General features: G+C 47.2%; 1 long non-coding RNA gene and 2 other non-coding genes across 3 annotated transcripts; all 3 read left to right on the top strand.

Annotated features, from left to right (window-relative positions):
- The first annotated feature begins 4,662 nt into the window (after nt 1-4,662).
- On the top strand, nt 4,663-4,826 carry LOC147376271 (U1 spliceosomal RNA). Its single transcript, XR_015161695.1, has one exon. It is a non-coding gene; the product is annotated as a U1 spliceosomal RNA (small nuclear RNA).
- Nucleotides 4,827-9,242: 4,416 nt separating this feature from the next.
- LOC147376269 (uncharacterized) lies at nt 9,243-11,867 on the top strand. Its single transcript, XR_015160907.1, has 2 exons — nt 9,243-9,329; nt 10,161-11,867. It is a non-coding gene; the product is annotated as an uncharacterized LOC147376269 (long non-coding RNA).
- On the top strand, nt 9,448-9,611 carry LOC147376270 (U1 spliceosomal RNA). Its single transcript, XR_015161706.1, has one exon. It is a non-coding gene; the product is annotated as a U1 spliceosomal RNA (small nuclear RNA).
- Nucleotides 11,868-15,333: the final 3,466 nt, after the last annotated feature.

The raw sequence follows: 15,333 nt of genomic DNA, 5'->3' as shown, positions 1-15,333 counted from the left end.
CTTGCTTTCTATCATAGCAACTACCAAAATCCAGCTTTGCAGAGATATGATACCATAGTAAAGAGTGTAAAATAGTCTAATGTTGGCAGATTTTACTATGTAGATTACACCTCAATAAACTCAAGAAAGAAAAGTAAAAAGGCAAACAATACCAAAATTTCACAGGATGGAGAGCACTGTAAATTCTTTTTCATTTCTAAAAGGAGTGTTAGTAAGGTCAACAAAGTTGGAGAGGAATTTGGCAGCATCAGCTAAGGGTCGTACATACACTATCACGTGCTGTGGCCCAGAAATCGTACTTTTATCTCTGCTATATATGTGACCTCTGCTGTCCAATGAGACAGGTACAAGTCACGGGTAACTACCGAACACTTGTAGTGTTTCTAGTGTCACACGTGGTAATGATGAGTGTTTTTTTTTTTTTTTTTTAACGCAGTAAATCTCACAAACTTTTAAAATAGGTTGTAATTGAAAACTTTAAATTCCAGGTGACTGGTGTAATGCTCGGAGAAGGCAATGGCACCCCACTCCAGTACTCTTGCCTAGAAAATCCCATGGACGGAGGAGCCTGGCAGGCTGCAGTCCAAGGGGTCGCTGAGAGTCGGACACGACCAAGTGACTTCCTACTTTCACTTTCCACTTTCCTGCATTGGAGAAGGAAGTGGCAACCCACTCCAGTGATCTTGCCTGGAGAATCCCAGGGACGGGGAAACCTGGTAGGCTGCCGTCTATGGGGTCGCACAGAGTCGGACACGACTGCAGCGACTTAGCAGCAGCAGCAGCAGCAGCAGCAGCAGGTGTGATGCTAATAAAGGGAAACCTCACTAAAATTGAGTCAGGAGACCAGAAGGGGGAGCTCTCATGGATTACCACTCAAGTTCAAATACAGGAAGACTTGTCAATCATAGACCTAAACAGAAGAATCATCAATAGGAAAGAACAATCAGTTATAGGCGGGGACAGAAAAAGATGTACCTTGTATCTCCTGCAATATATCAGCAACTCGGCCAATGAGAAACTGTCACCACCCTGATCTTTCACTTTTCCCCAGTGTCCTTTGGTTCAAAACAAGTCCTCTCAGCTTCTTTCTCTTTCTCTCTCAAAGAACGTTCCTTCTTCTCCTTTGTGTGCAATTTGCCTATGCTTTTGCCATAGTTTGCTTGTCCTGCTTTGTGATTCCCCTGCTATTTCTGAATCAACCCACTTTGTTGGGGAGAAAAACCCTAAAATTTTTATTCTAAAGGTCAACCCTGGCATTATTTTATTGGAATGGGCTGCCCTAGAGAAATGTGTATGTCCTTGAAAAGTCATAAGAGAATGTTCGTATCGTACCATTTCAGAATATCCTCAACTGGATAAGTATACTGAGATATATTCTTCCAAGGAACACACACAGAGACAAAGAACTACCTGAAAACTATGGTTAAATCTCATAGACGTTACGCTGAGTGAAAGAAGTCAGGCCCATACCCCTCCTTCCCAAACAAACAAACCCAGTTCTTCGGAGGGGTGTGTGTGTATGTGATTACTCTGAGCTCTTTCATGGACGTCATGAGGAAGCCTTTTGTGGTCTGGTGATTTATCATACCTTAGATCTTTGGTAATGCTTCACTAGTTATTCAGGTTGGTGTGCACCGGTAATCGTTTTGGAAGCGTATACGCTTTGAACTTTACACATGTTATTCCTCATTTTGTCAAACATCTAAAACCACTTGGTTATGGCTAATGTGATGTTGATACTTATTCTTTTCTTTTGGCCTGGGCTGGGAGGCAAAGTAAACTCGAAATACTTATTGGGCTATTTTGGCTGTCCTCAGACTTTTGGCTTTCCTTCACTATCAGATAGCTGATTACTTATTTATATGTTGCTCACAATCATTATCTTAAGTTGACCTTCAACTGTTAATACTGTGTCAAAGAGAAAATGTGGTGTTATTTTAAGAATAATTAATTACAATAATTATATTTAAGAATCTGCCGACCGATGCAGGGACACAGGTTTCATCTCCTGTGAGGGAATGTTCCATGTGTTGTGTGCCACACCTACGGAGCCCGCTGGCCTAGAGCCTGTGCCCGGTAGCAAGAGACGTTACCGCAAAGAGAAGCCCCTGATTGCCACAACTAGAGAGACGCCTATGCGCAGCAGCGAGACCCAGCAGTCAAAACTAAAATAAATAAATAATTATGGAAGAAAAAAATAATTATAAGCCAAGGAAAAGGGTGGTATGTGAAGTTGAGAAATCCTGATGAGGAAAGTAGTTCCATTAGGCCTAGCTATCTCAGACGTGTCAAAGGGAGGACTCTGGCAGGTATGACACACGGAAATTTGCCACAGTCATTTCACTACTAAACATTCAAGAAGTTTTGGAGCATCCACACGTAGCCAAGAATATTTACCTGATTAGTCATCTTCACCAGATCAACCAGTCCAGACTAGCTGTTTGATGGCTTTCAGCTTATCTATTTATCAAGGGTTCTTAGGAGACCCGGGTTCGATTCCTGGGTGGGGAAGATCGCCTGGAGAAGGAAATGGCAACCCTCTCCAGTATTCTTGCCTGGAGAATCCCATGGACAGAGGAGCCTGGCAGGCTACAGTCCATGGGGCCACAAGAGTCAGACACGACTTAGTGACTAAACCACCCCCTTAGCCTTCCTTAATCAATAGAAATTGATAAGAGGACGGACTAGAAACTCAGGTAAGGCTTTATTGGGATCCCTGCTGCAGCAAAACAAGTAACAGGTTCCCTTGTTTGCCCTGGGTGGGGGGCAGGGGGAGGGATGGTGTGCTGGTTCCTTCCACCGGGTGGGTGGAGGGGTCAGGCTACAGGACTGGCTCAGGGGGGTTGCCTGTGTGTTTCCTGGCGTCGTGTGCAGGGGGAATGTGCAGTACCCTGCTTTTGCTCCGGGCACCCTGTTTTTGGCACCAGTTCTTCGGAGATGACAGTTGGGATTTTGGTCTTTTTGTATCTTGTTGTCCACAATTTCCACCAAAGGCATACATGCAGTTATTTTTTGTCCCCTATTGTTTCTTTGTATTTTGTTGCTGGGGAAGACATTTGGATCTCAAGGACACAGCAGTGAGTGGTGGCCTGAAGCAAGATCTTTGTTGCCTGTCCAAGAATTGGACCAGGGTAGCCTGTGTGAAAACCAGGAATCCTAGCCACCAGTCCATCAAGAGCTAGGGCTAGAAGCAAAGTTGGCCTGACTAGCGCCTTCATTGAAAACTGAATTTCTTAAAGCGACAAAAGCTGAAAAGACAGGTACAAAGTGCATTATTAGAGCCACAGCACAAGTTGGAGGGCACACAGATACACAATTTATTTAAGACAGAAGCAAGGCAGAGAGACACACTCAGAGAGAAAGGGTGTGTGTGTCCTCCTTAACGAGAAGGAGTGTATCAGAGAGGTGATTCAGATCACTTATATAGGACATTTCTTCCGGGCGCAGAGGCCGAGGGCGAGGTTAACACCACCTATTAAGGGGTGGCTCCGTCTACCTCCTTTTTGACCCAGGAAAAAGCTTTGTAGGCATGGATAGTCTGCAAAGATCTCCTTGACCTCAAAAATACGAAATACGTGGTCTCTTTATTTCTATCCAAGCGGGACTCAGCTCTTCCTTGCTCCTCCTGATATCCTTATCTTAAAGAAGCTTTAGAGGTACATGGGATATTTAGTTGCAGCATGAAAACTCTTAGTTGTCCCAGGTGGGATCTAGTTCCTTGACCAGGGATCCAGCTCCGGCCCCAGGCACTGGGAAGTGTGGAATCTTAGCCAGTGGACCACTAGGGAAGCCCCTGTCCTTAGTCTGGAGTATCTGTCCACAGGAGACAGATTCCAGCTGCTCAGCGTGGGGCGCATGGAATTTCTGCCTCAGTTTGTCCAGGTGCAAACATTGCAGCAAAGGGTCCCAGGTCCCAGCCTGTCTCAGTAAGACAGAGGATACAGACAGGTGTTAAAATCTGTTCAGAGTCAAAACCACACCTGAAGCTGGAAATAAAATGAATGAAATTTCTGATGAATGACCCAATTTTCACGAATGGAACTGAGTTCACGGCCAGTCGTGACGCCTAATGCGTCTTACTAGACATACACACAATACTACATCACAAAGACAACTGGATTTGAAAGGAACCGGTTTCCCCCGGACTGCTAAATGTTCTGTTCTCCCCGCTGAACGCCGTTATTTGAAAAAAGGTGTACAGGTTTCAGCCGACCGCCAGACCGGGGCTGGGCAGGACAAAAGTTAAGGCAGGCAGCCGAGCGCGCCGGGTCCCAAACACGTAGCGGGTGGGAGAACAGGAGCGGGAGGCGGACGTCGCTTCCCCCAGAGGGCGCCCGCCGGCCGGTTGGCCGGGCCGAACGGCGTGGGAGGAGGGAGGCGGGGCCTAGGGCGGGGCGTGGGCTGGAGGGCTTCCCGTGACGTCACGGACGAGGCGTGTCGTATGTAGATATCCGAGCGCAGGGGCTGCTGGGCCGTCAGCTGGTGCTGAAACACGATACGGTCTCCCGTGGCGTGGGAGAGAACTGAGGAGTTTCTGCTTGAAAGTGCGTGGGTGCGCTGTGTGGAAGGTCCAAGAAGGGTCGGGGATGCGGGGAGGAAAGTGAGCGTGTGTGAACAGTGCAGGGCGTCTGAGGTTGCGGTGGGGCGGCAGGCTGGCAACTCATACTTACCTGGCAGGGGAGATACCATGATCACGAAGGTGGTTTTCCCAGGGCGAGGCTTATCCATTGCACTCCGGATGTGCTGACCCCTGCGATTTCCCCAAATGTGGGAAACTCGACTGCATAATTTGTGGTAGTGGGGGACTGCGTTCGCGCTTTCCCCTGGCTATTTTTTGTGCAAGAGTAGGTTCGGGAAGCGCGTCTGACCGCCCGGTGACGTTCCTCTGTGTCTTGGGTCGTTTTGTCAAGTCTGCGTATGGTAGGGGAGACCAGAAGCGTGTAAGAGCGCCTATAAAGGCATGGTCGGTTTTTGAACTCGAACCGCGGTAGGACCCGCGAGTTTGCGGCTGGAGGGACTGGTTCAGGAACAGGCGTTTGTTTTTCGGTTTTGGGGGCACTGGAAACCTGCCAGGGCTACGCGTGGAGGCGGATTTCGTGGCAGGCTCGGTCGTTGAACGCTCTTTCGGTCTCCTCTTGAAAAGTTTGTGCGTGAGGGAAGGCTTCTTCTGGGCGCAGGATCCAAGCAGAGAAGCCCTTACCTGAGCCCAACACACGAAGTCGGTTGAGGTATCAGGAGGCGCCCCGTGACGAACTTCTCGTCGGCCTGTCTTGTGCGAGTCTGCCACTAGCCATTTTCCCAGCAGTGTCCTGGTTTCAGAGGCTTCATTTCTTGCGTGGTCAGCTGCCTTGCTTATTTATACATGCCTTAGTCATTGCTGGAGATACTGCTTAGATACTCTCCCACCCACCCCTTCTCACCCCAAGGGGCCTCTTCCCATTTCTGGATCCAGTTCTCTCATCACCCCCGCCTTTTCTCTCTAGGCCTTCTCCTGTTAAAAGCCGTACCTCTGTTTCAGCCTCGAATGTGCACCTGACATGCTTCAGTAGTCTGGCAAACTAGGAAACCTCCTTAACACCCCTTCTTGAATGGCAGTAGAATTCGTACTTTTTTTTTTTTTTTTTCCTTTTGGTCAAAAGTAATTTTCCTTTTCTTTCTATCTGAAAACATTGAACTACAATTCAGAAGAAAACCCCACGCCGAGTTGTCGGCAGTTTGCTGGGCTATTTGCCAGCCCCTTTCTCAGGATGTGTTGTTCCCACTTCTGATTCACAAAGTCCTGCTGGCAAATAGAAACCACTGGGCCAAACAGAAAAGGCAGGACCATGGCGGGAAGGACTGTCCTCCCCCTCGTGGCTGCCTCGGGGACGGCACTCGTAGATCCGCTCAGCCCCCAAAAGCCTCTGAGATCGGAGGAGGTGCTGGGAGTGGGGTGATGCTTAAGGGTAGGTCCAAAGAAAACTAACCAAAAAGCACACAGGATGCAGATCGAGGATGAGATTTCCTTGCTCACGTATGAGCTATCTTCAGCATTACTGATTGGGGCATAGACATGGATTACTGTGATACTGAATGGTTTGCCTTGGAAACTAACAGAGATCATTCTGTTGTTTTTGAGATTGCATCCAAGTGCTGCATTTTGGACTCTTTTATTGACTATGATGGCTACTCCATTTCTTCTAAGGGATTCTTGCCCACAGTAGTAGATACAATGCTCATCCGAGTTAAATTCACCCACTCCAGTCCATTTTAGTTTGCTGATTCCTAAAATGTTGATGTTCACTCTTGCCATCTCCTGTTTGACCGCTTCCAATTTGCCTTGATTCATGGACCTAACATTCCAGGTTCCTATGCAGTATTGCTCTTCACAGCATTGGACTTTACTTCCAACAGTAGTGACATCCACAACTGGGTGGTGTTTTTGCTTTGGGACTCAACCCCAGCCAAAACCCACGGTACCTGGTCAGGTTCTTGATGTCTCCACAGAAAGAACTGAGTGAGAGACGAAGTGATAGGTAAGAAGTAGATTTATTCAGATTCAAGAGAAGCAAGCACACTCCACAGACAGAGTGTGGGCCATTGCAGAGGAAGAGTGCGGTCGCCAAGTGTGGCATGGTTAGTTTTTATAAGCTGGGTAATTTTGTATGTGAATGAGTGGGAGGATTATCCCAACTGTTTTTGGGAAGGGGTGGGGATTTCCAGGATTTGGGCCACCGCCCACTCCTTGGTCTTTTAACATTGCCTTGGAACTGTCACGGCACCTCTGGGTGTGTCTGTCATTTCACTTGCCGATTGAGGACCAAGGTCTAGTCTTGTCTGCCATCTTGGTCCCATTTGATTCTAAAACCGGTTTATGTTGTGTCCTTGGGCTATGTCATTATTTCGAAAGTTGTGCCCTGCCCCTTTCCCTCCTGTTACAGAAGGGTCAGGCTTTCAAGGTGACTTAGGTGGTTTGCCTATGAGTTTGGTGGTGGTGTGTGCAGGGGGAATGTGCAGTATTCTGCTTTTGCTCTCAGCTTTTGAACTGTGGTGTTGGAGATGACTCTTTAGAGTCCCTTGGACAGCAAGGAGATCCAACCAGTCTATCCTAAACAAAATCAGTCCTGAATATTCTTTGGAAGGACTGATGCTGAAGCGGAAGCTCCAATACTTTGGCCACCTGATGCGAAGAACTGACTCATTTGAAAAGCCCCGGATGCTGGGAATGGTTGAAGGCGGGTGGAGAAGGGGGCGACAGAGGATGATATGGTTGGATGGCATCACGGACTCAATGGACATGAGTCTGAGTAAGCTCCGGGAGTTGGTGATGGACAGGGAAGCCTGGCGTGCTGCAGTCCATGGGGTCGCAAAGAGTTGGACACGACTGAGCGACTGAACTGAACGGAACTGATCCTCTTTTTGCCACCAGCTCTTCATAGATGACACTTGAATCTTCGGTCTTTTTGTCTCTTGTCCATAATTTTCTCCAACTGCATACATGCAGTTGTTTTTAGTCCCTATTGTTTCTTTCTATTTTGTTGCTGGAGGAGACATTTTGATCTCGAGGACACAAGCAGTGAGTGGTGGCTTGAAGCAGTGAGTGGTCGCTTGAAGCAAGATCTTTGTTCCCTGACCAGGAATTGAACCAGGGTAGCCTGAGTGACTTCACTTTCACTTTTCACTTTCATGCATTGGAGAAGGAAATGGCAACCCACTCCAGTGTTCTTGCCTGGAGAATCCCGGGGACGGGGGAGCCTGGTGGGCTGCCGTCTATGGGGTCGCACAGGGTCCGACACGACTGAAGCGACTTAGCAGCAGCAGCAGCAGCAGCAGCAGCAGCCTGTGTGAAAACCAGGAATCCTAGCCACCCTTCCATCAGGAGCTAGGGCTAGAAGCATGGTTGGCCTGGCTCTTGCCTCTACTGAAAAATGAATTTCTCAAAGAGGCAAAAGCTGTAAAAGTAGGTACAAAGTTTATTATTAGAGCCACAACACAAGTCAGGGAGCACATAGATACACAGCTTATTTAAGACAGAAGTAAGGCAGAGATGCACACTTGGAAACGGTGTGGGTGTCCTCCTTAACGAGGAGCAGTGCATCAGAGAGGTGATTCAAATCACTTATATAGAGCATTTCTTCCATTTTGGCCAATTATCTCATCTTTTTTTTTCCACACCTGACCTCTCCTGGGGCCCTTCCTGACATGCATGTGAAATTTTTTGCTAAGAAGGATTGTAGCACAGAGGGCTCCTGGGAGGTTGACACCAACAATCACCGGGTGGCTCCTCCCCTCCTTTTTAACCTGGGAGGAATTTTTCTGAGCATGTGTAGTCTGTGAAGGTCTCCTGGACCTCAAGAATGCAAAATAGGTGGTCTCTATCTTCTATCCAATAAGGACTCAGCTCCTCCTTGCTCCTCCTAATATCCTTATCTTGGAGCATCTTATCTTTATACAAAATATTTATTTATTAGGCATGAAGGATCTTTAGTTGCAGCACGTAAACTGTTAGTTGTCCCATGTGGGATCTAGTTCCTTGACCAGAGATTGAACCGGAGTATGGAGTTCATCACTGGATCACCAGGGAAGTCCCTGCTCTTAGCCCGGAGTTAACTGTCTGCAGGGGATAGATTGCAGCTGCTCACCCTGGGGCCCATCAAATTCCTGCCTCGGTCTGTCCAGGTGCAAACACTGCAGCAAAGGGTCCCAGGTCCCAGCCTGTCTCAGTAAGACAGAGGATACAGACAGGTGTTAAAATCTGTTCAGAGTCAAAACCACACCTGAAGCTGGAAATAAAATGAATGAAATTTCTGATGAATGACCCAATTTTCACGAATGGAACTGAGTTCACGGCCAGTCGTGACGCCTAATGCGTTTTACTAGACATACACACAATACTACATCACAAAGACAACTGGATTTGAAAGGAACCGGTTTCCCCTGGACTGCTAAATGTTCTGTTCTCCCCGCTGAACGCCATTATTTGAAAAAAAGATGCACAGGTTTCAGCCGACCGCCAGACCGGGGCTGGGCAGGACAAAAGTTAAGGCAGGCAGCCGAGCGCGCCGGGTCCCAAACACGTAGCGGGTGGGAGAACAGGAGCGGGAGGCGGACGTCGCTTCCCCCAGAGGGCGCCCGCCGGCCGGTTGGCCGGGCCGAATGGCGTGGGAGGAGGGAGGCGGGGCCTAGGGCGGGGCGTGGGCTGGAGGGACGCGCGGGTTCCCGTGACGTCACGGACGGGGCGTGTCGTATGTAGATATCCGAGCGCAGGGGCTGCTGGGCCGTCAGCTGGTGCTGAAACACGATACGGTCTCCCGTGGCGTGGGAGAGAACTGAGGAGTTTCTGCTTGAAAGTGCGTGGGTGCGCTGTGTGGAAGGTCCAAGAAGGGTCGGGGATGCGGGGAGGAAAGTGAGCGTGTGTGAACAGTGCAGGGCGTCTGAGGTTGTGGTGGGGCGGCAGGCTGGCAACTCATACTTACCTGGCAGGGGAGATACCATGATCACGAAGGTGGTTTTCCCAGGGCGAGGCTTACCCATTGCACTCCGGATGTGCTGACCCCTGCGATTTCCCCAAATGTGGGAAACTCGACTGCATAATTTGTGGTAGTGGGGGACTGCGTTCGCGCTTTCCCCTGTGCTCTTTAGTTGTTGAAAGTCAGACTACGCCTTTTCAGTGTTAATAAGCGATCTTCGGCCATTTTATGGTGCTGTACGCTAATAATCCCCGTTTGTGGGACTTAACTGGTGTTTACGTCTACGAGGCTAAGTAGGATTCATAGGTTATTCTCTTCAGTGAGTGTTCTAGAGTACTGTTTTTTTGCAGGGCTGGTTGGTTAGAGTGGTTGTTTTTTTTCGTTGAGGACTGCCGACAGTTCTCTGAAATGCCCCACTGCAATGACCTGGCCCCTTCGACATTCAGCTTCGTTTTTCACGTAATTCCTTCAGGATTCCTGAAAAACCGCAGCTCTATCTCGCCGGACTATAGATTAAATCTTACGGAGTTGTCTGATCTTCCCCCAGATTGGAACTGGAAGGACGCTAGGTTCTAAGTAGTCCTCCGTCACCCTGACGTTACTGAAATTCACGACTTTGAATCGGTGATGGTATATGAAACTGTGTAATTTCCTGTTCTCACATTTTCTTATGCTTTCAAATGTCACCCTGCTTATTTAACTTATACGCAGAATACATCATGGGAAACGCTGGGCTGGAAGAAGCACAAGCTGGAATCAAGACTGCCGGGAGAAATATCAATAACCTCCGATATGCCGATGACACCACCCTTATGGCAGAAAGTGAGGAGGAACTAAAGAGCCTCTTGATGAAAGTGAAAGAGCAGAGTGAACAAGTTGGTTTAAAGCTCAACATTCAAAAAACGAAGACCATGGGCATCTGGTCCCATCACTTCATGGGAAATAGGTGGGGAAACAGTGGAAACAATGTCAGACTTTATTTTGGGGGGCTCCAAAATCACTGCAGATGGTGATTGCAGCCATGAAATTAAAAGACGCTTACTCCTTTAGGAAAGTTATGACCAACCTAGATAGCATATTCAAAAGCAGACACATTACTTTGCCAACAAAGGTCCGTCTGACAGTCAAGGCTATGGTTTTTCCAGTGGTCATGTATGGATGTGAGGGTTGGACTGTGAAGAAAGCTGAGCGCCGAAGAATTGATGCTTTTGAACTGTGATGTTGGAGAAGACTCTGGCGAGTCCCTTGGACTGCAAGGAGATCCTACCACTCCATCCTGAAGATCCTAAAGGAGATCAGTCCTGGGTGTTCATTGGAAGGACTGATGCTAAAGCTGAAACTCCAATACTTTGGCCACCTCATGCGAAGAGTCGACTCATTGGAAAAGACCCTGATGCTGGGAGGGATTGGGGGCAGGAGGAGAAGGGGACGACAGAGGATGAGATGGCTGGATGGCATCACCGACTCGATGGACATGAGTTTGAGTGAACTCCGGGAGTTGGTGATGGACAGGGAGGCCTGGCACGCTGCGATTCATGGGGTCGCAAAGAGTCGGACACGACTGAGCGACTGAACTGAGCTGAGCATTAGGGTTTTTCCCCCAATAAACCAGTTCTACGCATCAGGTGGCCAAACTATTGAAGCTTCAGCATCAGTTCTTGCAACAAATGTTCAGGACTGATTTCCTTTAGGATTGATTGGTTTGATCTCTTGTAATCGGGACAGTGGTGATTTTTTTTTTTTTTTTTTTAGTGCAGTTTCTTTTTTTTTTTTTTTTTTGGCTACGGGTGTTACTGATGATTGTCGTGCCTAAGGCTGCGAGCGACTTTGCGCACGTACTCACTTGGTAATATGATGTTGCTGTGGTTTAGTCGCTAAGTCATTCCCGACTCTACGTTATTGCCAGGAGATAAGTACTTCTTCATACACATCCTCTGAACTTTAGCACCATTCTTGCTTGCATTTTGACTGCACTTTCCGTGTCACCTTAGAGTTTACACAGTTTGAGTTTTTAAAACGTGTATCCTAGAGGCACCCTGGTATATTCTTAATAACAGAGACTTGCAATAGATTAGATTCAACAGTTTTTGCTGGGTACCTGAGCCCACGCTTGCGAGGTCCTAATGGAGAACTGAAGCCCACAAAAAAGAGCTAGATAGAAACTGCCTCAGTCTCTTATTGCTTTTAAACTCCAACCCTAAAAATAGAAGTGTCCTTCTATAGCTATTTGTCAAAGAACAAAACAGTTACCTGGCCCAAGAGCTGTGAAACAGTAAGAGGACATCTGATAGGAAGTATAAATTGCTGCGAGTCTGTTTGTATCAGCAGATAAAGTACCTTTGTGAGGGGTAACAGTGCTGGTGACCTCCGGAGCTCTTCCCAGGGTCCAAACGAATATGACAACCACTTCTATTTCTCCTTTCCAAATCTCAGCTAGTATCTACAACTCTGCTTTAAAGTCTGCTAAATCCAACATCTGAGACATCTTGGGGTTGTCTTTTTTTTTTTTTTCTTTTTAAAACTATGTGTTGAATAAGTAGCATTTTTCTGTTTCTTGGCATGTTTCACTTTTGTTCACAGGACTCTTTGAATGATACATTATAGACATTCTGGATTCTGGTATCTTCTCCAAAATGTATCAACTTTTGTTCTACTAAGCAATTTGATTACTGGCCAACCACTTTGAACTTGTGTAGGGCTGGATTTACGGATTGTGTTGGTAGATCTGTGGAACGTCCCAAGCCCTCCTTGGTGTGGCTCAACCTCCAAACCCTGCTAACCTTGTCAGGTCTTAGTTTTACACTTTTGGAGGGAGGATCAAGAGTAGGCCTTACACTAGGGTATGGTCTTTCTTCCTAAAACAGTCTTTCTGGAGTATCAACTGAATGCTCAGGGTGATACAGAGTTAACAAGGCCTGAATTCCAGTGTTGCCAGCAGAGACTTCTAAAATCTCTGTTCTGGTTTTCATCCCAATAGCACCTGTTGTCCCATAAGCCTTGCATAAGCACTCCACCCATGAGCAGCCAGCCTAGCACTCAGCAAATGACTGGCAGGAGACCCAATATAGACTTTTGAAAACTAGCCTGTAAACTGTTCTCTCCTTTCTCCTTCTCTACAGATTCTAGTTGTTTCAGTTGCCCTCTGATCTCTGCCTTAGCTTTGTGTGAGCACCATGCTCTGCTTGCTGTACCACCATCAGGTCATTCCCACAACTCTCTCTCAGGCACTCACAGTCTTGCACTGTCTCTGTCCAGTGTGTATAACCAGGTGCTTCACACATTTTGCCCATTTTTATGGTTGTTTAAGGCAAGGAGCACAAGCTGGAATCAAGATTGCCGGGAGAAATATCAATAACCTCCGATATGCCGATGACACCACCCTTATGGCAGAAAGTGAAGACTACGGAGCCTCTTGATGAAAGTGAAAGAGCAGAGTGAACAAGTTGGCTTGAAGCTCAACATTCAGAAAACGAAGACCATGGGCATCTGGTCCCATCACTTCATGGGAAATAGGTGGGGAAACAGTGGAAACAATGTCAGACTTTATTTTGGGGGGCTCCAAAATCACTGCAGGTGGTGATTGCAGCCATGAAATTAAAAGACGCTTACTCCTTGGGAGAAAAGTTATGACCAACCTAGATAGCATATTCAGAAGCAGACACATTACTTTGCCAACAAAGGTCTGTCTGACAGTCAAGGCTATGGTTTTTCCAGTGGTCATGTATGGATGTGAGGGTTGGACTGTGAAGAAAGCTGAGCGCCGAAGATTTGATGCTTTTGAACTGTGGTGTTGGAAAAGACTCTGGCGAGTCCCTTGGACTGCAAGGAGATCCTACCACTCCATCCTGAAGATCCTAAAGGAGATCAGTCCTGGGTGTTCATTGGAAGGACTGATGCTAAAGCTGAAACTCCAATACTTTGGCCACCTGATGGGAAGAGCTGACTCATCTGAAAAGACCCTGATGCTGGGAAAGATTGACGGCAGGAGGAGGAGGGGACAATAGAGGATGAGATGATTGGATGGCATCACCAACTCAATGGACATGAATTTGGGTAAACTCTGAGAGTTGGTGCTGGACAGGGAAGCCTGGCGTGCTGCGGCTGCGGTTCATGGGGTCTCAAAGAGTCAGACACAACTGAGCGACTGAACGGAACTGAACTGCAGGCAAGAAGTCTAATGGATTGACATTATTATACTATGGCTGTAGGTGGAAGTCCTGGATTATTTTCAGTGACTTTAAAATTAAGGTTTAGGCAGGAGCATTATGATGTCTAAATAAGCTGAACATTGTTTTCCATATTTACAAATGACCTGGCTGAAGAATTTTTTTTTTTTTTAACTTTATTAACAAGTGCTACTAGGACTGATCTGGGCCTGCTGAATTCAGTTTCAGCATGGTGACCTCACAGTACCACGAGGAGACATGGCTCAGTATCCTGTTCTTTGGCTATGTTCCAATGCTTCAACTACATGCTACTCCAAAACATGCCAATTTGGCCTAAGAATTATTTTGAGCTAAAGGCATTTGGAAAACAGCAAGTACATTCTTATCACCAGAGACAGGAAGTCAAGGCCCAGAGAAATCCACACAAACAGATTTTGTTAACTCATATCTTCCTTTAGTCTTCCCATATATTTTACTTTTTCATCATCACCTGTCTGTTCAACCTAGTATATAAATGCTTGGGTCTATGGCAACCCACTCCAGTGTTCTTGCCTGGAGAATCCCAGGGACAGGGGAGCCTGGTGGGCTTCCGTCTATGGGGTCGCACAGAGTCGGACATGACTGAAGCGACTTAGCAGCAGCAGCAGCAGCCAGTTCTTTGGGTTTTCACTTTCCTATTGGAGTTCCCATGGACATATGACAATCAATATGTTTTCCTCCTGTTAGTCTGTCTTATGTCAATCTAATTCTCAGGCCTAGCTGGAGACCCCAAGAGGCTTAGGGTGAGGTTTGCCTCTCCTGCAAACTCTCCTAGGACCACAAAAGAAAGGATTTGCAAAAAGCTATCTAAAAGGGACAAGAGGGCCCTTGGTGTAGGCTTGGTAGACCTAATAGGAAATGTTTGAATTCCCAGAATCAGATGGGTGGAAGGGTGTCTGCCTTAAGCCAAAGGTTGCTAGGGGAGGCCCAGAGAGATAAGCTGTCATATAACTGGGGACCAGTGACTAAATTTCTCCTTTGAATCTGTTTCTTTCCTCCCCTTTCCTATTCTTCCTCCCAGTTCTGCCCTTCTTTCTTCTGAGTCTTCCTTTCCATTTCTTCCCCGCCTGTAAATAGGCTGCACCCAGGGCCTGGGGCTTGGTCCCACCAATGCCTCTATGTGTTTGGGTTTTTAATCTTTCTTCTACCAAAAACCTCCCCTGGTGATCTGCTGAAACCTGCACAGCCTTCTTAGATCAATGAATTTTAATGCACAGAATCAAATACAATTGTCTCTGGGGCTTCCGCAGCATCACAGAAAGGATGAGCAGGAAGGCTGAGCTTACACAATCAACCTCCCCATGCTTAGACCCAAGATAACCCTAGAGTTGGGGTGGTGCAAAATAAGAGATCATGGGATCTGCCAGCCTCAGAGGAATTAAAACTACTGTACATCACTATTTTTACTATCCAAACTGAGAAAAAGTAGTGGTTCCTGGAACAGAGTTCCAATGAGAAGGACCACAAGCTCCCTTACAGCCCTGAAACTGCGGCTACTAATCCAAAGAAAACCAAATAAAATGCACTGGATGCTGGGCTACGCTCAAGACTAAAATTAGAAGTTTTGCACGCTACAAACTGAGCTAGCAGGATGACGAAGAACCATGAGCTTTCCTCCCTACCAGCTTGGGATCAGTGGCCCAAATGTAAAACGGCTTAGCGAAGACCGAAGGCAAACT

Source organism: Bos grunniens, chromosome 3, assembly GCF_055505025.1.
Source record: "Bos grunniens cultivar Pamir isolate PY7600 chromosome 3, Bosgru_T2T1.0, whole genome shotgun sequence".
Taxonomy (NCBI): domain Eukaryota; kingdom Metazoa; phylum Chordata; class Mammalia; order Artiodactyla; family Bovidae; genus Bos; species Bos grunniens.
This window is presented reverse-complemented; position numbering and strand designations above follow the sequence as displayed.